Genomic DNA, 26,197 nt, shown 5'->3' with positions numbered 1-26,197 from the left:
ATCATTCCCACTGACACTAAACTATAATGGTGTGTGGAGGATTGTTTATCATTCCCACTGACACTAAACTATAATGGTGTGTGGAGGATTGTTCATCATTCCCACTGACACTCTAAACTATAATGGTGTATGGAGGATTGTTCATCATTCCCATTGACACTCTAAACTATAATGTTGTTTGGAGGATTGTTCATCATTCCCACTGACACTCTAAACTATAATGGTGTGTGGAGGATTGTTCATCATTCCCACTGACACTCTAAACTATAGTGGTGTATGAAGGGTTGTTCATCATTTCCACTGACACTAAACTATAATGGTGTGTGGAGGATTGTTCATCATTCCCACTGACACTAAACTATAATGGTGTGTGGAGGATTGTTCATCATTCCCACTGACACTCTAAACTATAATGGTGTGTGGAGGATTGTTCATCATTCCCACTGACACTAAACTATAATGGTGTGTGGAGGATTGTTCATCAATCCCACTGACACTAAACTATAATGGTGAGAGGAGGATTGTTCATCATTCCCACTGACACTAAACTATAATGGTGTGTGGAGGATTGTTTATCATTCCCACTGACACTAAACTATAATGGTGTGTGGAGGATTGTTCATCATTCCCACTGACACTCTAAACTATAATGGTGTATGGAGGATTGTTCATAATTCCCTATGACACTCTAAACTATAATGTTGTTTGGAGGATTGTTCATCATTCCCACTGACACTCTAAACTATAATGGTGTGTGGAGGATTGTTCATCATTCCCACTGACACTCTAAACTATAGTGGTGTATGAAGGGTTGTTCATCATTCCCACTGACACTCTAAACTATAATGGTGTGTGGAGGATTGTTCATCATTCCCACTGACACTAAACTATAATGGTGTGTGGAGGATTGTTCATCATTCCCACTGACACTAAACTATAATGGTGTATGGAGGATTGTTCATCATTCCCACTGACACTCTAAACTATAATGGTGTGTGGAGGATTGTTCATCATTCCCACTGACACTCTAAACTATAATGTTGTATGGAGGATTGTTCATCATTCCCACTGACACTCTAAACTATAATGCTGTGTGGAGGATTGTTCATCATTCCCACTGACACTAAACTATAATGGTGTGTGGAGGATTGTTCATCATTCCCACTGACACTCTAAACTATAATGGTGTGTGGAGGATTGTTCATCATTCCCACTGACACTCTAAACTATAATGGTGTGTGGAGGATTGTTCATCATTCCCACTGACACTAAACTATAATGGTGTGTGGAGGATTGTTCATCATTCCCACTGACACTAAACTATAATGGTGTGTGGAGGATTGTTTATCATTCCCACTGACACTAAACAATAATGGTGTATGGAGGATTGTTCATCATTCCCACTGACACTCTAAACTATAATGGTGTGTGGAGGATTGTTCATCATTCCCACTGACACTAAACTATAATGGTGTGTGGAGGATTGTTTATCATTCCCACTGACACTAAACTATAATGGTGTGTGGAGGATTGTTCATCATTCCCACTGACACTCTAAACTATAATGGTGTATGGAGGATTGTTCATCATTCCCATTGACACTCTAAACTATAATGTTGTTTGGAGGATTGTTCATCATTCCCACTGACACTCTAAACTATAATGGTGTGTGGAGGATTGTTCATCATTCCCACTGACACTCTAAACTATAGTGGTGTATGAAGGGTTGTTCATCATTTCCACTGACACTAAACTATAATGGTGTGTGGAGGATTGTTCATCATTCCCACTGACACTAAACTATAATGGTGTGTGGAGGATTGTTCATCATTCCCACTGACACTCTAAACTATAATGGTGTGTGGAGGATTGTTCATCATTCCCACTGACACTCTAAACTATAATGGTGTGTTGAGGATTGTTCATCATTCCCACTGACACTAAACTATAATGGTGTATGGAGGATTGTTCATCATTCCCACTGACACTCTAAACTATAATGGTGTGTGGAGGATTGTTCATCATTCCCACTGACACTCTAAACTATAATGTTGTATGGAGGATTGTTCATCATTCCCACTGACACTCTAAACTATAATGCTGTGTGGAGGATTGTTCATCATTCCCACTGACACTAAACTATAATGGTGTGTGGAGGATTGTTCATCATTCCCACTGACACTCTAAACTATAATGGTGTGTGGAGGATTGTTCATCATTCCCACTGACACTCTAAACTATAATGGTGTGTGGAGGATTGTTCATCATTCCCACTGACACTAAACTATAATGGTGTGTGGAGGATTGTTCATCATTCCCACTGACACTAAACTATAATGGTGTGTGGAGGATTGTTTATCATTCCCACTGACACTAAACAATAATGGTGTATGGAGGATTGTTCATCATTCCCACTGACACTCTAAACTATAATGGTGTGTGGAGGATTGTTCATCATTCCCACTGACACTAAACTATAATGGTGTGTGGAGGATTGTTTATCATTCCCACTGACACTAAACTATAATGGTGTGTGGAGGATTGTTCATCATTCCCACTGACACTCTAAACTATAATGGTGTATGGAGGATTGTTCATCATTCCCATTGACACTCTAAACTATAATGTTGTTTGGAGGATTGTTCATCATTCCCACTGACACTCTAAACTATAATGGTGTGTGGAGGATTGTTCATCATTCCCACTGACACTCTAAACTATAGTGGTGTATGAAGGGTTGTTCATCATTTCCACTGACACTAAACTATAATGGTGTGTGGAGGATTGTTCATCATTCCCACTGACACTAAACTATAATGGTGTGTGGAGGATTGTTCATCATTCCCACTGACACTCTAAACTATAATGGTGTGTGGAGGATTGTTCATCATTCCCACTGACACTCTAAACTATAATGGTGTGTTGAGGATTGTTCATCATTCCCACTGACACTAAACTATAATGGTGTGTGGAGGATTGTTCATCATTCCCACGGACACTCTAAACTATAATGGTGTGTGGAGGATTGTTCATCATTCCCACTGACACTAAACTATAATGGTGTGTGGAGGATTGTTCATCATTCCCATTGACACTCTAAACTATAATGGTGTGTGGAGGATTGTTCATCATTCCCACTGACACTCTAAACTATAATGGTGTATGGAGGACTGTTCATCATTCCCACTGACACTCTAAACTATAATGGTGTGTGGAGGATTGTTCATCACTCCCACTGACACTAAACTATAATGGTGTATGGAGGATTGTTCATCATTCCCACTGACACTCTAAACTATAATGGTGTGTGGAGGATTGTTCATCATTCCTACTGACACTCTAAACTATAATGGTGTATGGAGGATTGTTCATCATTCCCACTAACACTCTAAACTATAATGGTGTGTGGAGGATTGTTCATCATTCCCACTGACACTAAACTATAATGGTGTGTGGAGGATTGTTCATCAATCCCACTGACACTAAACTATAATGGTGAGTGGAGGATTGTTCATCATTCCCACTGACACTAAACTATAATGGTGTGTGGAGGATTGTTTATCATTCCCACTGACACTAAACTATAATGGTGTGTGGAGGATTGTTCATCATTCCCACTGACACTCTAAACTATAATGGTGTATGGAGGATTGTTCATAATTCCCTATGACACTCTAAACTATAATGTTGTTTGGAGGATTGTTCATCATTCCCACTGACACTCTAAACTATAATGGTGTGTGGAGGATTGTTCATCATTCCCACTGACACTCTAAACTATAGTGGTGTATGAAGGGTTGTTCATCATTCCCACTGACACTCTAAACTATAATGGTGTGTGGAGGATTGTTCATCATTCCCACTGACACTAAACTATAATGGTGTGTGGAGGATTGTTCATCATTCCCACTGACACTCTAAACTATAATGGTGTATGGAAGACTGTTCATCATTCCCACTGACACTCTAAACTATAATGGTGTGTGGAGGATTGTTCATCATTCCCACTGACACTAAACTATAATGGTGTATGGAGGATTGTTCATCATTCCCACTGACACTCTAAACTATAATGGTGTGTGGAGGATTGTTCATCATTCCCACTGACACTCTAAACTATAATGTTGTATGGAGGATTGTTCATCATTCCCACTGACACTCTAAACTATAATGCTGTGTGGAGGATTGTTCATCATTCCCACTGACACTAAACTATAATGGTGTGTGGAGGATTGTTCATCATTCCCACTGACACTCTAAACTATAATGGTGTGTGGAGGATTGTTCATCATTCCCACTGACACTCTAAACTATAATGGTGTGTGGAGGATTGTTCATCATTCCCACTGACACTAAACTATAATGGTGTGTGGAGGATTGTTCATCATTCCCACTGACACTAAACTATAATGGTGTGTGGAGGATTGTTTATCATTCCCACTGACACTAAACAATAATGGTGTATGGAGGATTGTTCATCATTCCCACTGACACTCTAAACTATAATGGTGTGTGGAGGATTGTTCATCATTCCCACTGACACTAAACTATAATGGTGTGTGGAGGATTGTTTATCATTCCCACTGACACTAAACTATAATGGTGTGTGGAGGATTGTTCATCATTCCCACTGACACTCTAAACTATAATGGTGTATGGAGGATTGTTCATCATTCCCATTGACACTCTAAACTATAATGTTGTTTGGAGGATTGTTCATCATTCCCACTGACACTCTAAACTATAATGGTGTGTGGAGGATTGTTCATCATTCCCACTGACACTCTAAACTATAGTGGTGTATGAAGGGTTGTTCATCATTTCCACTGACACTAAACTATAATGGTGTGTGGAGGATTGTTCATCATTCCCACTGACACTAAACTATAATGGTGTGTGGAGGATTGTTCATCATTCCCACTGACACTAAACTATAATGGTGTGTGGAGGATTGTTCATCATTCCCACAGACACTCTAAACTATAATGGTGTGTTGAGGATTGTTCATCATTCCCACTGACACTAAACTATAATGGTTTGTGGAGGATTGTTCATCATTCCCACTGACACTCTAAACTATAATGGTGTGTGGAGGATTGTTCATCATTCCCACTGACACTAAACTATAATGGTGTATGGAGGATTGTTCATCATTCCCACTGACACTCTAAACTATAATGGTGTGTGGAGGATTGTTCATCATTCCCACTGACACTAAACTATAATGGTGTATGGAGGATTGTTCATCATTCCCACTGACACTCTAAACTATAATGCTGTATGGAGGACTGTTCATCATTCCCACTGACACTCTAAACTATAATGGTGTGTGGAGGATTGTTCATCATTCCCACTGACACTAAACTATAATGGTGTGTGGAGGATTGTTCATCATTCCCGCTGACACTCTAAACTATAATGGTGTGTGGAGGATTGTTCATCATTCCCACTGACACTCTAAACTATAATGGTGTATGGAGGACTGTTCATCATTCCCACTGACACTAAACTATAATGGTGTGTGGAGGATTGTTCATCATTCCCACTGACACTCTAAACTATAATGGTTTGTGGAGGACTGTTCATCATTCCAACTGACACTCTAAACTATAATGGTGTGTGGAGGATTGTTCATCATTCCCACGGACACTCTAAACTATAATGGTGTGTGGAGGATTGTTCATCATTCCCACTGACACTAAACTATAATGGTGTGTGGAGGATTGTTCATCATTCCCATTGACACTCTAAACTATAATGGTGTGTGGAGGATTGTTCATCATTCCCACTGACACTCTAAACTATAATGGTGTATGGAGGACTGTTCATCATTCCCACTGACACTCTAAACTATAATGGTGTGTGGAGGATTGTTCATCACTCCCACTGACACTAAACTATAATGGTGTATGGAGGATTGTTCATCATTCCCACTGACACTCTAAACTATAATGGTGTATGGAGGATTGTTCATCATTCCCACTAACACTCTAAACTATAATGGTGTGTGGAGGATTGTTCATCATTCCCACTGACACTAAACTATAATGGTGTGTGGAGGATTGTTCATCATTCCCACTGACACTCTAAACTATAATGGTGTGTGGAGGACTGTTCATCATTCCAACTGACACTCTAAACTATAATGGTGTGTGGAGGATTGTTCATCATTCCCACTGACACTCTAAACTATAATGGAGTGTGGAGGATTGTTCATCATTCCCACTGACACTAAACTATAATGGTGTGTGGAGGATTGTTTATCATTCCCACTGACACTAAACTATAATGGTGTATGGAGGATTGTTCATCATTCCCACTGACACTCTAAACTATAATGGTGTGTGGAGGATTGTTCATCATTCCCACTGACACTAAACTATAATGGTGTGTGGAGGATTGTTCATCATTCCCACTGACACTAAACTATAATGGTGTATGGAGGATTGTTCATCATTCCCACTGACACTCTAAACTATAATGGTGTGTGGAGGATTGTTCATCATTCCCACTGACACTAAACTATAATGGTGTGTGGAGGATTGTTCATCAATCCCACTGACACTAAACTATAATGGTGAGTGGAGGATTGTTCATCATTCCCACTGACACTAAACTATAATGGTGTGTGGAGGATTGTTTATCATTCCCACTGACACTAAACTATAATGGTGTGTGGAGGATTGTTCATCATTCCCACTGACACTTTAAACTATAATGGTGTATGGAGGATTGTTCATAATTCCCTATGACACTCTAAACTATAATGTTGTTTGGAGGATTGTTCATCATTCCCACTGACACTCTAAACTATAATGGTGTGTGGAGGATTGTTCATCATTCCCACTGACACTCTAAACTATAGTGGTGTATGAAGGGTTGTTCATCATTCCCACTGACACTCTAAACTATAATGGTGTGTGGAGGATTGTTCATCATTCCCACTGACACTAAACTATAATGGTGTGTGGAGGATTGTTCATCATTCCCACTGACACTCTAAACTATAATGGTGTATGGAAGACTGTTCATCATTCCCACTGACACTCTAAACTATAATGGTGTGTGGAGGATTGTTCATCATTCCCACTGACACTAAACTATAATGGTGTATGGAGGATTGTTCATCATTCCCACTGACACTCTAAACTATAATGGTGTGTGGAGGATTGTTCATCATTCCCACTGACACTCTAAACTATAATGTTGTATGGAGGATTGTTCATCATTCCCACTGACACTCTAAACTATAATGCTGTGTGGAGGATTGTTCATCATTCCCACTGACACTAAACTATAATGGTGTGTGGAGGATTGTTCATCATTCCCACTGACACTCTAAACTATAATGGTGTGTGGAGGATTGTTCATCATTCCCACTGACACTCTAAACTATAATGGTGTGTGGAGGATTGTTCATCATTCCCACTGACACTAAACTATAATGGTGTGTGGAGGATTGTTCATCATTCCCACTGACACTAAACTATAATGGTGTGTGGAGGATTGTTTATCATTCCCACTGACACTAAACAATAATGGTGTATGGAGGATTGTTCATCATTCCCACTGACACTCTAAACTATAATGGTGTATGGAGGATTGTTCATAATTCCCACTGACACTCTAAACTATAATGGTGTGTGGAGGATTGTTCATCATTCCCACTGACACTAAACTATAATGGTGTGTGGAGGATTGTTTATCATTCCCACTGACACTAAACTATAATGGTGTGTGGAGGATTGTTCATCATTCCCACTGACACTCTAAACTATAATGGTGTATGGAGGATTGTTCATCATTCCCATTGACACTCTAAACTATAATGTTGTTTGGAGGATTGTTCATCATTCCCACTGACACTCTAAACTATAATGGTGTGTGGAGGATTGTTCATCATTCCCACTGACACTCTAAACTATAGTGGTGTATGAAGGGTTGTTCATCATTTCCACTGACACTAAACTATAATGGTGTGTGGAGGATTGTTCATCATTCCCACTGACACTAAACTATAATGGTGTGTGGAGGATTGTTCATCATTCCCACTGACACTCTAAACTATAATGGTGTGTGGAGGATTGTTCATCATTCCCACTGACACTAAACTATAATGGTGTGTGGAGGATTGTTCATCAATCCCACTGACACTAAACTATAATGGTGAGAGGAGGATTGTTCATCATTCCCACTGACACTAAACTATAATGGTGTGTGGAGGATTGTTTATCATTCCCACTGACACTCTAAACTATAATGCTGTGTGGAGGATTGTTCATCATTCCCACTGACACTAAACTATAATGGTGTGTGGAGGATTGTTCATCATTCCCACTGACACTCTAAACTATAATGGTGTGTGGAGGATTGTTCATCATTCCCACTGACACTCTAAACTATAATGGTGTGTGGAGGATTGTTCATCATTCCCACTGACACTAAACTATAATGGTGTGTGGAGGATTGTTCATCATTCCCACTGACACTAAACTATAATGGTGTGTGGAGGATTGTTTATCATTCCCACTGACACTAAACAATAATGGTGTATGGAGGATTGTTCATCATTCCCACTGACACTCTAAACTATAATGGTGTATGGAGGATTGTTCATAATTCCCACTGACACTCTAAACTATAATGGTGTGTGGAGGATTGTTCATCATTCCCACTGACACTAAACTATAATGGTGTGTGGAGGATTGTTTATCATTCCCACTGACACTAAACTATAATGGTGTGTGGAGGATTGTTCATCATTCCCACTGACACTCTAAACTATAATGGTGTATGGAGGATTGTTCATCATTCCCATTGACACTCTAAACTATAATGTTGTTTGGAGGATTGTTCATCATTCCCACTGACACTCTAAACTATAATGGTGTGTGGAGGATTGTTCATCATTCCCACTGACACTCTAAACTATAGTGGTGTATGAAGGGTTGTTCATCATTTCCACTGACACTAAACTATAATGGTGTGTGGAGGATTGTTCATCATTCCCACTGACACTAAACTATAATGGTGTGTGGAGGATTGTTCATCATTCCCACTGACACTCTAAACTATAATGGTGTGTGGAGGATTGTTCATCATTCCCACTGACACTAAACTATAATGGTGTGTGGAGGATTGTTCATCAATCCCACTGACACTAAACTATAATGGTGAGAGGAGGATTGTTCATCATTCCCACTGACACTAAACTATAATGGTGTGTGGAGGATTGTTTATCATTCCCACTGACACTAAACTATAATGGTGTGTGGAGGATTGTTCATCATTCCCACTGACACTCTAAACTATAATGGTGTATGGAGGATTGTTCATAATTCCCTATGACACTCTAAACTATAATGTTGTTTGGAGGATTGTTCATCATTCCCACTGACACTCTAAACTATAATGGTGTGTGGAGGATTGTTCATCATTCCCACTGACACTCTAAACTATAGTGGTGTATGAAGGGTTGTTCATCATTCCCACTGACACTCTAAACTATAATGGTGTGTGGAGGATTGTTCATCATTCCCACTGACACTAAACTATAATGGTGTGTGGAGGATTGTTCATCATTCCCACTGACACTAAACTATAATGGTGTATGGAGGATTGTTCATCATTCCCACTGACACTCTAAACTATAATGGTGTGTGGAGGATTGTTCATCATTCCCACTGACACTCTAAACTATAATGTTGTATGGAGGATTGTTCATCATTCCCACTGACACTCTAAACTATAATGCTGTGTGGAGGATTGTTCATCATTCCCACTGACACTAAACTATAATGGTGTGTGGAGGATTGTTCATCATTCCCACTGACACTCTAAACTATAATGGTGTGTGGAGGATTGTTCATCATTCCCACTGACACTCTAAACTATAATGGTGTGTGGAGGATTGTTCATCATTCCCACTGACACTAAACTATAATGGTGTGTGGAGGATTGTTCATCATTCCCACTGACACTAAACTATAATGGTGTGTGGAGGATTGTTTATCATTCCCACTGACACTAAACAATAATGGTGTATGGAGGATTGTTCATCATTCCCACTGACACTCTAAACTATAATGGTGTGTGGAGGATTGTTCATCATTCCCACTGACACTAAACTATAATGGTGTGTGGAGGATTGTTTATCATTCCCACTGACACTAAACTATAATGGTGTGTGGAGGATTGTTCATCATTCCCACTGACACTCTAAACTATAATGGTGTATGGAGGATTGTTCATCATTCCCATTGACACTCTAAACTATAATGTTGTTTGGAGGATTGTTCATCATTCCCACTGACACTCTAAACTATAATGGTGTGTGGAGGATTGTTCATCATTCCCACTGACACTCTAAACTATAGTGGTGTATGAAGGGTTGTTCATCATTTCCACTGACACTAAACTATAATGGTGTGTGGAGGATTGTTCATCATTCCCACTGACACTAAACTATAATGGTGTGTGGAGGATTGTTCATCATTCCCACTGACACTCTAAACTATAATGGTGTGTGGAGGATTGTTCATCATTCCCACTGACACTCTAAACTATAATGGTGTGTTGAGGATTGTTCATCATTCCCACTGACACTAAACTATAATGGTGTATGGAGGATTGTTCATCATTCCCACTGACACTCTAAACTATAATGGTGTGTGGAGGATTGTTCATCATTCCCACTGACACTCTAAACTATAATGTTGTATGGAGGATTGTTCATCATTCCCACTGACACTCTAAACTATAATGCTGTGTGGAGGATTGTTCATCATTCCCACTGACACTAAACTATAATGGTGTGTGGAGGATTGTTCATCATTCCCACTGACACTCTAAACTATAATGGTGTGTGGAGGATTGTTCATCATTCCCACTGACACTCTAAACTATAATGGTGTGTGGAGGATTGTTCATCATTCCCACTGACACTAAACTATAATGGTGTGTGGAGGATTGTTCATCATTCCCACTGACACTAAACTATAATGGTGTGTGGAGGATTGTTTATCATTCCCACTGACACTAACCTGTTGGGTCTAGGGGGCAGCATTTGCACGTCTGGATAAAAAAAATGTACCCGATTTAATCTGGTTACTAATCCTACCCAGTAACTAGAATATGCATATACTTATTATATATGGATAGAAAACACTCTAAAGTTTCCAAAACTGTTTGAATGGTGTCTGTGAGTATAACAGAACTCATTTGGCAGGCAAAACCCTGAGACATTTTCTGACAGGAAGTGGATACCTGATGTGTTGTATTGACTTTCAAGCTATCCCATTGAAAAACACAGGGGTTTAGGAATATTTTGGCACTTCCTATTGCTTCCACTAGATGTCACCAGCCTTTACAAAGTGTTTTGAGTCTTCTGGAGGGAGATCTGACCGAACAAGAGCCATGGAACGGTGATGTCCCATTAGACACCTGGCGCGCTACTTCATGTTGGGTACCCTCGTTCCAATACGTTATAAAAGGCTATGCATTCGTCCACCTTGAATATTATTCATGTTCTGGTTAAAAAAGGCCCTAATGATTTATGCTATACAACGTTTGACATGTTTGAACGAACGGAAATATATTTTTTCCCCTCGTTCACGACGAGAAGTCCGGCTGGCTTACATCATGTGCTAACGAGACGGAGATTTTTGGACATAAATGATGAGCTTTTTTGAACAAAACTACATTCGTTATGGACCTGTGATACCTGGAAGTGACATCTGATGAAGAGAATCAAAGGTAATGGATTATTTACATAGTATTTTCGATTTTAGATCTCCCCAACATGACGTCTAGTCTGTATCGCAACGCGTATTTTTCTGGGCACAGTGCTCAGATTATTGCAAAGTGTGATTTCCCAGTAAGGTTATTTTTAAATCTGGCAAGTTGATTGCGTTCAAAAGATGTAAATCTATAATTCTTTAAATGACAATATAATATTTTAACAATGTTTTCTAATTTTAATTATTTAATTTCTGACGCTGACTTGACTGCCGGTTATTGGAGGGAAACGATTTCCTCAACATCAATGCCATAGTAAAACGCTGTTTTTGTATATAAATATGAACTTGATAGAACTAAAAATGCATGCATTGTCTAACATAATGTCCTAGGAGTGTCATCTGATGGAGATTGTAAAAGGTTAGTGTATCATTTTAGCTGGTTTTATGGTTTTGGTGACCCTGTCTTTGACTTGACAAAACATTACACACAACTCTTGTAAATGTACTGTCCTAACATACTCTAAATTTATGCTTTCGCCGTAAAACCTTTTTGAAATCGTAAAACGTGGTTAGATTAAGGAGATGTTTATCTTTCAAATGGTGTAACATAGTTGTATTTTTGAAAAATTTGAATTTTGACATTTATTTGGATTCAAATTTGCCGCTCTTGAAATGCACCTGCTGTTGATGGAGTGCACCACAGGTGGCACGCTAGCGTCCCACCTAGCCCCAAGAGGCTAAACAATAATGGTGTATGGAGGATTGTTCATCATTCCCACTGACACTCTAAACTATAATGGTGTGTGGAGGATTGTTCATCATTCCCACTGACACTAAACTATAATGGTGTGTGGAGGATTGTTTATCATTCCCACTGACACTAAACTATAATGGTGTGTGGAGGATTGTTCATCATTCCCACTGACACTCTAAACTATAATGGTGTATGGAGGATTGTTCATCATTCCCATTGACACTCTAAACTATAATGTTGTTTGGAGGATTGTTCATCATTCCCACTGACACTCTAAACTATAATGGTGTGTGGAGGATTGTTCATCATTCCCACTGACACTCTAAACTATAGTGGTGTATGAAGGGTTGTTCATCATTTCCACTGACACTAAACTATAATGGTGTGTGGAGGATTGTTCATCATTCCCACTGACACTAAACTATAATGGTGTGTGGAGGATTGTTCATCATTCCCACTGACACTCTAAACTATAATGGTGTGTGGAGGATTGTTCATCATTCCCACTGACACTCTAAACTATAATGGTGTGTTGAGGATTGTTCATCATTCCCACTGACACTAAACTATAATGGTGTGTGGAGGATTGTTCATCATTCCCACGGACACTCTAAACTATAATGGTGTGTGGAGGATTGTTCATCATTCCCACTGACACTAAACTATAATGGTGTGTGGAGGATTGTTCATCATTCCCATTGACACTCTAAACTATAATGGTGTGTGGAGGATTGTTCATCATTCCCACTGACACTCTAAACTATAATGGTGTATGGAGGACTTTTCATCATTCCCACTGACACTCTAAACTATAATGGTGTGTGGAGGATTGTTCATCACTCCCACTGACACTAAACTATAATGGTGTATGGAGGATTGTTCATCATTCCCACTGACACTCTAAACTATAATGGTGTGTGGAGGATTGTTCATCATTCCTACTGACACTCTAAACTATAATGGTGTATGGAGGATTGTTCATCATTCCCACTAACACTCTAAACTATAATGGTGTGTGGAGGATTGTTCATCATTCCCACTGACACTAAACTATAATGGTGTGTGGAGGATTGTTCATCAATCCCACTGACACTAAACTATAATGGTGAGTGGAGGATTGTTCATCATTCCCACTGACACTAAACTATAATGGTGTGTGGAGGATTGTTTATCATTCCCACTGACACTAAACTATAATGGTGTGTGGAGGATTGTTCATCATTCCCACTGACACTCTAAACTATAATGGTGTATGGAGGATTGTTCATAATTCCCTATGACACTCTAAACTATAATGTTGTTTGGAGGATTGTTCATCATTCCCACTGACACTCTAAACTATAATGGTGTGTGGAGGATTGTTCATCATTCCCACTGACACTCTAAACTATAGTGGTGTATGAAGGGTTGTTCATCATTCCCACTGACACTCTAAACTATAATGGTGTGTGGAGGATTGTTCATCATTCCCACTGACACTAAACTATAATGGTGTGTGGAGGATTGTTCATCATTCCCACTGACACTCTAAACTATAATGGTGTATGGAAGACTGTTCATCATTCCCACTGACACTCTAAACTATAATGGTGTGTGGAGGATTGTTCATCATTCCCACTGACACTAAACTATAATGGTGTATGGAGGATTGTTCATCATTCCCACTGACACTCTAAACTATAATGGTGTGTGGAGGATTGTTCATCATTCCCACTGACACTCTAAACTATAATGTTGTATGGAGGATTGTTCATCATTCCCACTGACACTCTAAACTATAATGCCGTGTGGAGGATTGTTCATCATTCCCACTGACACTAAACTATAATGGTGTGTGGAGGATTGTTCATCATTCCCACTGACACTCTAAACTATAATGGTGTGTGGAGGATTGTTCATCATTCCCACTGACACTCTAAACTATAATGGTGTGTGGAGGATTGTTCATCATTCCCACTGACACTAAACTATAATGGTGTGTGGAGGATTGTTCATCATTCCCACTGACACTAAACTATAATGGTGTGTGGAGGATTGTTTATCATTCCCACTGACACTAAACAATAATGGTGTATGGAGGATTGTTCATCATTCCCACTGACACTCTAAACTATAATGGTGTGTGGAGGATTGTTCATCATTCCCACTGACACTAAACTATAATGGTGTGTGGAGGATTGTTTATCATTCCCACTGACACTAAACTATAATGGTGTGTGGAGGATTGTTCATCATTCCCACTGACACTCTAAACTATAATGGTGTATGGAGGATTGTTCATCATTCCCATTGACACTCTAAACTATAATGTTGTTTGGAGGATTGTTCATCATTCCCACTGACACTCTAAACTATAATGGTGTGTGGAGGATTGTTCATCATTCCCACTGACACTCTAAACTATAGTGGTGTATGAAGGGTTGTTCATCATTTCCACTGACACTAAACTATAATGGTGTGTGGAGGATTGTTCATCATTCCCACTGACACTAAACTATAATGGTGTGTGGAGGATTGTTCATCATTCCCACTGACACTAAACTATAATGGTGTGTGGAGGATTGTTCATCATTCCCACTGACACTCTAAACTATAATGGTGTGTTGAGGATTGTTCATCATTCCCACTGACACTAAACTATAATGGTGTGTGGAGGATTGTTCATCATTCCCACGGACACTCTAAACTATAATGGTGTGTGGAGGATTGTTCATCATTCCCACTGACACTAAACTATAATGGTGTGTGGAGGATTGTTCATCATTCCCATTGACACTCTAAACTATAATGGTGTGTGGAGGATTGTTCATCATTCCCACTGACACTCTAAACTATAATGGTGTATGGAGGACTGTTCATCATTCCCACTGACACTCTAAACTATAATGGTGTGTGGAGGATTGTTCATCACTCCCACTGACACTAAACTATAATGGTGTATGGAGGATTGTTCATCATTCCCATTGACACTCTAAACTATAATGGTGTATGGAGGATTGTTCATCATTCCCACTAACACTCTAAACTATAATGGTGTGTGGAGGATTGTTCATCATTCCCACTGACACTAAACTATAATGGTGTATGGAGGATTGTTCATCATTCCCACTGACACTCTAAACTATAATGCTGTATGGAGGACTGTTCATCATTCCCACTGACACTCTAAACTATAATGGTGTGTGGAGGATTGTTCATCATTCCCACTGACACTAAACTATAATGGTGTGTGGAGGATTGTTCATCATTCCCGCTGACACTCTAAACTATAATGGTGTGTGGAGGATTGTTCATCATTCCCACTGACACTCTAAACTATAATGGTGTATGGAGGACTGTTCATCATTCCCACTGACACTAAACTATAATGGTGTGTGGAGGATTGTTCATCATTCCCACTGACACTCTAAACTATAATGGTTTGTGGAGGACTGTTCATCATTCCAACTGACACTCTAAACTATAATGGTGTGTGGAGGATTGTTCATCATTCCCACGGACACTCTAAACTATAATGGTGTGTGGAGGATTGTTCATCATTCCCACTGACACTAAACTATAATGGTGTGTGGAGGATTGTTCATCATTCCCACTGACACTCTAAACTATAATGGTGTATGGAGGACTGTTCATCATTCCCACTGACACTCTAAACTATAATGGTGTGTGGAGGATTGTTCATCACTCCCACTGACACTAAACTATAATGGTGTATGGAGGATTGTTCATCATTCCCACTGACACTCTAAACTATAATGGTGTGTGGAGGATTGTTCATCATTCCCACTGACACTCTAAACTATAATGGTGTATGGAGGACTGTTCATCATTCCCACTGACACTCTAAACTATAATGGTGTGTGGAGGATTGTTCATCACTCCCACTGACACTAAACTATAATGGTGTATGGAGGATTGTTCATCATTCCCATTGACACTCTAAACTATAATGGTGTATGGAGGATTGTTCATCATTCCCACTAACACTCTAAACTATAATGGTGTGTGGAGGATTGTTCATCATTCCCACTGACACTAAACTATAATGGTGTATGGAGGATTGTTCATCATTCCCACTGACACTCTAAACTATAATGCTGTATGGAGGACTGTTCATCATTCCCACTGACACTCTAAACTATAATGGTGTGTGGAGGATTGTTCATCATTCCCACTGACACTAAACTATAATGGTGTGTGGAGGATTGTTCATCATTCCCGCTGACACTCTAAACTATAATGGTGTGTGGAGGATTGTTCATCATTCCCACTGACACTCTAAACTATAATGGTGTATGGAGGACTGTTCATCATTCCCACTGACACTAAACTATAATGGTGTGTGGAGGATTGTTCATCATTCCCACTGACACTCTAAACTATAATGGTTTGTGGAGGACTGTTCATCATTCCAACTGACACTCTAAACTATAATGGTGTATGGAGGACTGTTCATCATTCCCACTGACACTCTAAACTATAATGGTGTGTGGAGGATTGTTCATCACTCCCACTGACACTAAACTATAATGGTGTATGGAGGATTGTTCATCATTCCCACTGACACTCTAAACTATAATGGTGTGTGGAGGATTGTTCATCATTCCCACTGACACTCTAAACTATAATGGTGTATGGAGGACTGTTCATCATTCCCACTGACACTCTAAACTATAATGGTGTGTGGAGGATTGTTCATCACTCCCACTGACACTAAACTATAATGGTGTATGGAGGATTGTTCATCATTCCCATTGACACTCTAAACTATAATGGTGTATGGAGGATTGTTCATCATTCCCACTAACACTCTAAACTATAATGGTGTGTGGAGGATTGTTCATCATTCCCACTGACACTAAACTATAATGGTGTATGGAGGATTGTTCATCATTCCCACTGACACTCTAAACTATAATGCTGTATGGAGGACTGTTCATCATTCCCACTGACACTCTAAACTATAATGGTGTGTGGAGGATTGTTCATCATTCCCACTGACACTAAACTATAATGGTGTGTGGAGGATTGTTCATCATTCCCGCTGACACTCTAAACTATAATGGTGTGTGGAGGATTGTTCATCATTCCCACTGACACTCTAAACTATAATGGTGTATGGAGGACTGTTCATCATTCCCACTGACACTAAACTATAATGGTGTGTGGAGGATTGTTCATCATTCCCACTGACACTCTAAACTATAATGGTTTGTGGAGGACTGTTCATCATTCCAACTGACACTCTAAACTATAATGGTGTGTGGAGGATTGTTCATCATTCCCACGGACACTCTAAACTATAATGGTGTGTGGAGGATTGTTCATCATTCCCACTGACACTAAACTATAATGGTGTGTGGAGGATTGTTCATCATTCCCACTGACACTCTAAACTATAATGGTGTATGGAGGACTGTTCATCATTCCCACTGACACTCTAAACTATAATGGTGTGTGGAGGATTGTTCATCACTCCCACTGACACTAAACTATAATGGTGTATGGAGGATTGTTCATCATTCCCACTGACACTCTAAACTATAATGGTGTGTGGAGGATTGTTCATCATTCCTACTGACACTCTAAACTATAATGGTGTATGGAGGATTGTTCATCATTCCCACTAACACTCTAAACTATAATGGTGTGTGGAGGATTGTTCATCATTCCCACTGACACTAAACTATAATGGTGTATGGAGGATTGTTCATCATTCCCACTGACACTCTAAACTATAATGGTGTGTGGAGGATTGTTCATCATTCCCACTGACACTAAACTATAATGGTGTGTGGAGGATTGTTTATCATTCCCACTGACACTAAACTATAATGGTGTATGGAGGATTGTTCATCATTCCCACTGACACTCTAAACTATAATGGTGTGTGGATGATTGTTTATCATTCCCACTGACACTAAACTATAATGGTGTATGGAGGATTGTTCATCATTCCCACTGACACTCTAAACTATAATGGTGTGTGGATGATTGTTCATCATTCCCACTGACACTAAACTATAATGGTGTGTGGAGGATTGTTCATCAATCCCACTGACACTAAACTATAATGTGTGTGGAGGATTGTTCATCATTCCCACTGACACTAAACTATAATGGTGTGTGGAGGATTGTTTATCATTCCCACTGACACTAAACTATAATGGTGTATGGAGGATTGTTCATCATTCCCACTGACACTCTAAACTATAATGGTGTGTGGAGGATTGTTCATCATTCCCACTGACACTCTAAACTATAATGGTGTATGGAGGATTGTTCATAATTCCCTATGACACTCTAAACTATAATGTTGTTTGGAGGATTGTTCATCATTCCCACTGACACTCTAAACTATAATGGTGTGTGGAGGATTGTTCATCATTCCCACTGACACTCTAAACTATAGTGGTGTATGAAGGGTTGTTCATCATTCCCACTGACACTCTAAACTATAATGGTGTGTGGAGGATTGTTCATCATTCCCACTGACACTAAACTATAATGGTGTGTGGAGGATTGTTCATCAATCCCACTGACACTAAACTATAATGTGTGTGGAGGATTGTTCATCATTCCCACTGACACTAAACTATAATGGTGTGTGGAGGATTGTTTATCATTCCCACTGACACTAAACTATAATGGTGTATGGAGGATTGTTCATCATTCCCACTGACACTCTAAACTATAATGGTGTATGGAGGATTGTTCATCATTCCCACTGACACTCTAAACTATAATGGTGTGTGGAGGATTGTTCATCATTCCCACTGACACTCTAAACTATAATGGTGTATGGAGGATTGTTCATAATTCCCTATGACACTCTAAACTATAATGTTGTTTGGAGGATTGTTCATCATTCCCACTGACACTCTAAACTATAATGGTGTGTGGAGGATTGTTCATCATTCCCACTGACACTCTAAACTATAGTGGTGTATGAAGGGTTGTTCATCATTCCCACTGACACTCTAAACTATAATGGTGTGTGGAGGATTGTTCATCATTCCCACTGACACTAAACTATAATGGTGTGTGGAGGATTGTTCATCATTCCCACTGACACTCTAAACTATAATGGTGTGTGGAGGATTGTTCATCATTCCCACTGACACTCTAAACTATAATGGTGTATGGAAGACTGTTCATCATTCCCACTGACACTCTAAACTATAATGGTGTGTGGAGGATTGTTCATCATTCCCACTGACACTAAACTATAATGGTGTATGGAGGATTGTTCATCATTCCCACTGACACTCTAAACTATAATGGTGTGTGGAGGATTGTTCATCATTCCCACTGACACTCTAAACTATAATGTTGTATGGAGGATTGTTCATCATTCCCACTGACAATCTAAACTATAATGGTGTGTGGAGGATTGTTCATCATTCCCACTGACACTAAACTATAATGGTGTGTGGAGGATTGTTCATCATTCCCACTGACACTCTAAACTATAATGGTGTGTGGAGGATTGTTCATCATTCCCACTGACACTCTAAACTATAATGGTGTGTGGAGGATTGTTCATCATTCCCACTGACACTAAACTATAATGGTGTGTGGAGGATTGTTCATCATTCCCACTGACACTAAACTATAATGGTGTATGGAGGATTGTTCATCATTCCCACTGACACTCTAAACTATAATGGTGTATGGAGGATTGTTCATCATTCCCACTGACACTCTAAACTATAATGGTGTGTGGAGGATTGTTTATCATTCCCACTGACACTAAACTATAATGGTGTGTGGAGGATTGTTCATCATTCCCACTGACACTCTAAACTATAATGGTTTGTGGAGGACTGTTCATCATTCCAACTGACACTCTAAACTATAATGGTGTATGGAGGACTGTTCATCATTCCCACTGACACTCTAAACTATAATGGTGTGTGGAGGATTGTTCATCACTCCCACTGACACTAAACTATAATGGTGTATGGAGGATTGTTCATCATTCCCACTGACACTCTAAACTATAATGGTGTGTGGAGGATTGTTCATCATTCCCACTGACACTCTAAACTATAATGGTGTATGGAGGACTGTTCATCATTCCCACTGACACTCTAAACTATAATGGTGTGTGGAGGATTGTTCATCACTCCCACTGACACTAAACTATAATGGTGTATGGAGGATTGTTCATCATTCCCATTGACACTCTAAACTATAATGGTGTATGGAGGATTGTTCATCATTCCCACTAACACTCTAAACTATAATGGTGTGTGGAGGATTGTTCATCATTCCCACTGACACTAAACTATAATGGTGTATGGAGGATTGTTCATCATTCCCACTGACACTCTAAACTATAATGCTGTATGGAGGACTGTTCATCATTCCCACTGACACTCTAAACTATAATGGTGTGTGGAGGATTGTTCATCATTCCCACTGACACTAAACTATAATGGTGTGTGGAGGATTGTTCATCATTCCCGCTGACACTCTAAACTATAATGGTGTGTGGAGGATTGTTCATCATTCCCACTGACACTCTAAACTATAATGGTGTATGGAGGACTGTTCATCATTCCCACTGACACTAAACTATAATGGTGTGTGGAGGATTGTTCATCATTCCCACTGACACTCTAAACTATAATGGTTTGTGGAGGACTGTTCATCATTCCAACTGACACTCTAAACTATAATGGTGTGTGGAGGATTGTTCATCATTCCCACGGACACTCTAAACTATAATGGTGTGTGGAGGATTGTTCATCATTCCCACTGACACTAAACTATAATGGTGTGTGGAGGATTGTTCATCATTCCCACTGACACTCTAAACTATAATGGTGTATGGAGGACTGTTCATCATTCCCACTGACACTCTAAACTATAATGGTGTGTGGAGGATTGTTCATCACTCCCACTGACACTAAACTATAATGGTGTATGGAGGATTGTTCATCATTCCCACTGACACTCTAAACTATAATGGTGTGTGGAGGATTGTTCATCATTCCTACTGACACTCTAAACTATAATGGTGTATGGAGGATTGTTCATCATTCCCACTAACACTCTAAACTATAATGGTGTGTGGAGGATTGTTCATCATTCCCACTGACACTAAACTATAATGGTGTATGGAGGATTGTTCATCATTCCCACTGACACTCTAAACTATAATGGTGTGTGGAGGATTGTTCATCATTCCCACTGACACTAAACTATAATGGTGTGTGGAGGATTGTTTATCATTCCCACTGACACTAAACTATAATGGTGTATGGAGGATTGTTCATCATTCCCACTGACACTCTAAACTATAATGGTGTGTGGATGATTGTTTATCATTCCCACTGACACTAAACTATAATGGTGTATGGAGGATTGTTCATCATTCCCACTGACACTCTAAACTATAATGGTGTGTGGATGATTGTTCATCATTCCCACTGACACTAAACTATAATGGTGTGTGGAGGATTGTTCATCAATCCCACTGACACTAAACTATAATGTGTGTGGAGGATTGTTCATCATTCCCACTGACACTAAACTATAATGGTGTGTGGAGGATTGTTTATCATTCCCACTGACACTAAACTATAATGGTGTATGGAGGATTGTTCATCATTCCCACTGACACTCTAAACTATAATGGTGTGTGGAGGATTGTTCATCATTCCCACTGACACTCTAAACTATAATGGTGTATGGAGGATTGTTCATAATTCCCTATGACACTCTAAACTATAATGTTGTTTGGAGGATTGTTCATCATTCCCACTGACACTCTAAACTATAATGGTGTGTGGAGGATTGTTCATCATTCCCACTGACACTCTAAACTATAGTGGTGTATGAAGGGTTGTTCATCATTCCCACTGACACTCTAAACTATAATGGTGTGTGGAGGATTGTTCATCATTCCCACTGACACTAAACTATAATGGTGTGTGGAGGATTGTTCATCAATCCCACTGACACTAAACTATAATGTGTGTGGAGGATTGTTCATCATTCCCACTGACACTAAACTATAATGGTGTGTGGAGGATTGTTTATCATTCCCACTGACACTAAACTATAATGGTGTATGGAGGATTGTTCATCATTCCCACTGACACTCTAAACTATAATGGTGTATGGAGGATTGTTCATCATTCCCACTGACACTCTAAACTATAATGGTGTGTGGAGGATTGTTCATCATTCCCACTGACACTCTAAACTATAATGGTGTATGGAGGATTGTTCATAATTCCCTATGACACTCTAAACTATAATGTTGTTTGGAGGATTGTTCATCATTCCCACTGACACTCTAAACTATAATGGTGTGTGGAGGATTGTTCATCATTCCCACTGACACTCTAAACTATAGTGGTGTATGAAGGGTTGTTCATCATTCCCACTGACACTCTAAACTATAATGGTGTGTGGAGGATTGTTCATCATTCCCACTGACACTAAACTATAATGGTGTGTGGAGGATTGTTCATCATTCCCACTGACACTCTAAACTATAATGGTGTGTGGAGGATTGTTCATCATTCCCACTGACACTCTAAACTATAATGGTGTATGGAAGACTGTTCATCATTCCCACTGACACTCTAAACTATAATGGTGTGTGGAGGATTGTTCATCATTCCCACTGACACTAAACTATAATGGTGTATGGAGGATTGTTCATCATTCCCACTGACACTCTAAACTATAATGGTGTGTGGAGGATTGTTCATCATTCCCACTGACACTCTAAACTATAATGTTGTATGGAGGATTGTTCATCATTCCCACTGACAATCTAAACTATAATGGTGTGTGGAGGATTGTTCATCATTCCCACTGACACTAAACTATAATGGTGTGTGGAGGATTGTTCATCATTCCCACTGACACTCTAAACTATAATGGTGTGTGGAGGATTGTTCATCATTCCCACTGACACTCTAAACTATAATGGTGTGTGGAGGATTGTTCATCATTCCCACTGACACTAAACTATAATGGTGTGTGGAGGATTGTTCATCATTCCCACTGACACTAAACTATAATGGTGTATGGAGGATTGTTCATCATTCCCACTGACACTCTAAACTATAATGGTGTATGGAGGATTGTTCATCATTCCCACTGACACTCTAAACTATAATGGTGTGTGGAGGATTGTTTATCATTCCCACTGACACTAAACTATAATGGTGTGTGGAGGATTGTTCATCATTCCCACTGACACTCTAAACTATAATGGTGTATGGAGGATTGTTCATCATTCCCATTGACACTCTAAACTATAATGTTGTTTGGAGGATTGTTCATCATTCCCACTGACACTCTAAACTATAATGGTGTGTGGAGGATTGTTCATCATTCCCACTGACACTCTAAACTATAGTGGTGTATGAAGGGTTGTTCATCATTTCCACTGACACTAAACTATAATGGTGTGTGGAGGATTGTTCATCATTCCCACTGACACTAAACTATAATGGTGTGTGGAGGATTGTTCATCATTCCCACTGACACTAAACTATAATGGTGTGTGGAGGATTGTTCATCATTCCCACAGACACTCTAAACTATAATGGTGTGTTGAGGATTGTTCATCATTCCCACTGACACTAAACTATAATGGTTTGTGGAGGATTGTTCATCATTCCCACTGACACTCTAAACTATAATGGTGTGTGGAGGATTGTTCATCATTCCCACTGACACTAAACTATAATGGTGTATGGAGGATTGTTCATCATTCCCACTGACACTCTAAACTATAATGGTGTGTGGAGGATTGTTCATCATTCCCACTGACACTAAACTATAATGGTGTATGGAGGATTGTTCATCATTCCCACTGACACTCTAAACTATAATGCTGTATGGAGGACTGTTCATCATTCCCACTGACACTCTAAACTATAATGGTGTGTGGAGGATTGTTCATCATTCCCACTGACACTAAACTATAATGGTGTGTGGAGGATTGTTCATCATTCCCGCTGACACTCTAAACTATAATGGTGTGTGGAGGATTGTTCATCATTCCCACTGACACTCTAAACTATAATGGTGTATGGAGGACTGTTCATCATTCCCACTGACACTAAACTATAATGGTGTGTGGAGGATTGTTCATCATTCCCACTGACACTCTAAACTATAATGGTTTGTGGAGGACTGTTCATCATTCCAACTGACACTCTAAACTATAATGGTGTGTGGAGGATTGTTCATCATTCCCACGGACACTCTAAACTATAATGGTGTGTGGAGGATTGTTCATCATTCCCACTGACACTAAACTATAATGGTGTGTGGAGGATTGTTCATCATTCCCATTGACACTCTAAACTATAATGGTGTGTGGAGGATTGTTCATCATTCCCACTGACACTCTAAACTATAATGGTGTATGGAGGACTGTTCATCATTCCCACTGACACTCTAAACTATAATGGTGTGTGGAGGATTGTTCATCACTCCCACTGACACTAAACTATAATGGTGTATGGAGGATTGTTCATCATTCCCACTGACACTCTAAACTATAATGGTGTATGGAGGATTGTTCATCATTCCCACTAACACTCTAAACTATAATGGTGTGTGGAGGATTGTTCATCATTCCCACTGACACTAAACTATAATGGTGTGTGGAGGATTGTTCATCATTCCCACTGACACTCTAAACTATAATGGTGTGTGGAGGACTGTTCATCATTCCAACTGACACTCTAAACTATAATGGTGTGTGGAGGATTGTTCATCATTCCCACTGACACTCTAAACTATAATGGAGTGTGGAGGATTGTTCATCATTCCCACTGACACTAAACTATAATGGTGTGTGGAGGATTGTTTATCATTCCCACTGACACTAAACTATAATGGTGTATGGAGGATTGTTCATCATTCCCACTGACACTCTAAACTATAATGGTGTGTGGAGGATTGTTCATCATTCCCACTGACACTAAACTATAATGGTGTGTGGAGGATTGTTCATCATTCCCACTGACACTAAACTATAATGGTGTATGGAGGATTGTTCATCATTCCCACTGACACTCTAAACTATAATGGTGTGTGGAGGATTGTTCATCATTCCCACTGACACTAAACTATAATGGTGTGTGGAGGATTGTTCATCAATCCCACTGACACTAAACTATAATGGTGAGTGGAGGATTGTTCATCATTCCCACTGACACTAAACTATAATGGTGTGTGGAGGATTGTTTATCATTCCCACTGACACTAAACTATAATGGTGTGTGGAGGATTGTTCATCATTCCCACTGACACTCTAAACTATAATGGTGTATGGAGGATTGTTCATAATTCCCTATGACACTCTAAACTATAATGTTGTTTGGAGGATTGTTCATCATTCCCACTGACACTCTAAACTATAATGGTGTGTGGAGGATTGTTCATCATTCCCACTGACACTCTAAACTATAGTGGTGTATGAAGGGTTGTTCATCATTCCCACTGACACTCTAAACTATAATGGTGTGTGGAGGATTGTTCATCATTCCCACTGACACTAAACTATAATGGTGTGTGGAGGATTGTTCATCATTCCCACTGACACTCTAAACTATAATGGTGTATGGAAGACTGTTCATCATTCCCACTGACACTCTAAACTATAATGGTGTGTGGAGGATTGTTCATCATTCCCACTGACACTAAACTATAATGGTGTATG

Source organism: Salmo salar, chromosome 17, assembly GCF_965601325.2.
Source record: "Salmo salar chromosome 17, fSalSal1, whole genome shotgun sequence".
NCBI classification, from domain to species: Eukaryota; Metazoa; Chordata; class Actinopteri; order Salmoniformes; family Salmonidae; genus Salmo; species Salmo salar.
Note: the sequence above shows the minus strand (reverse complement) of the source record.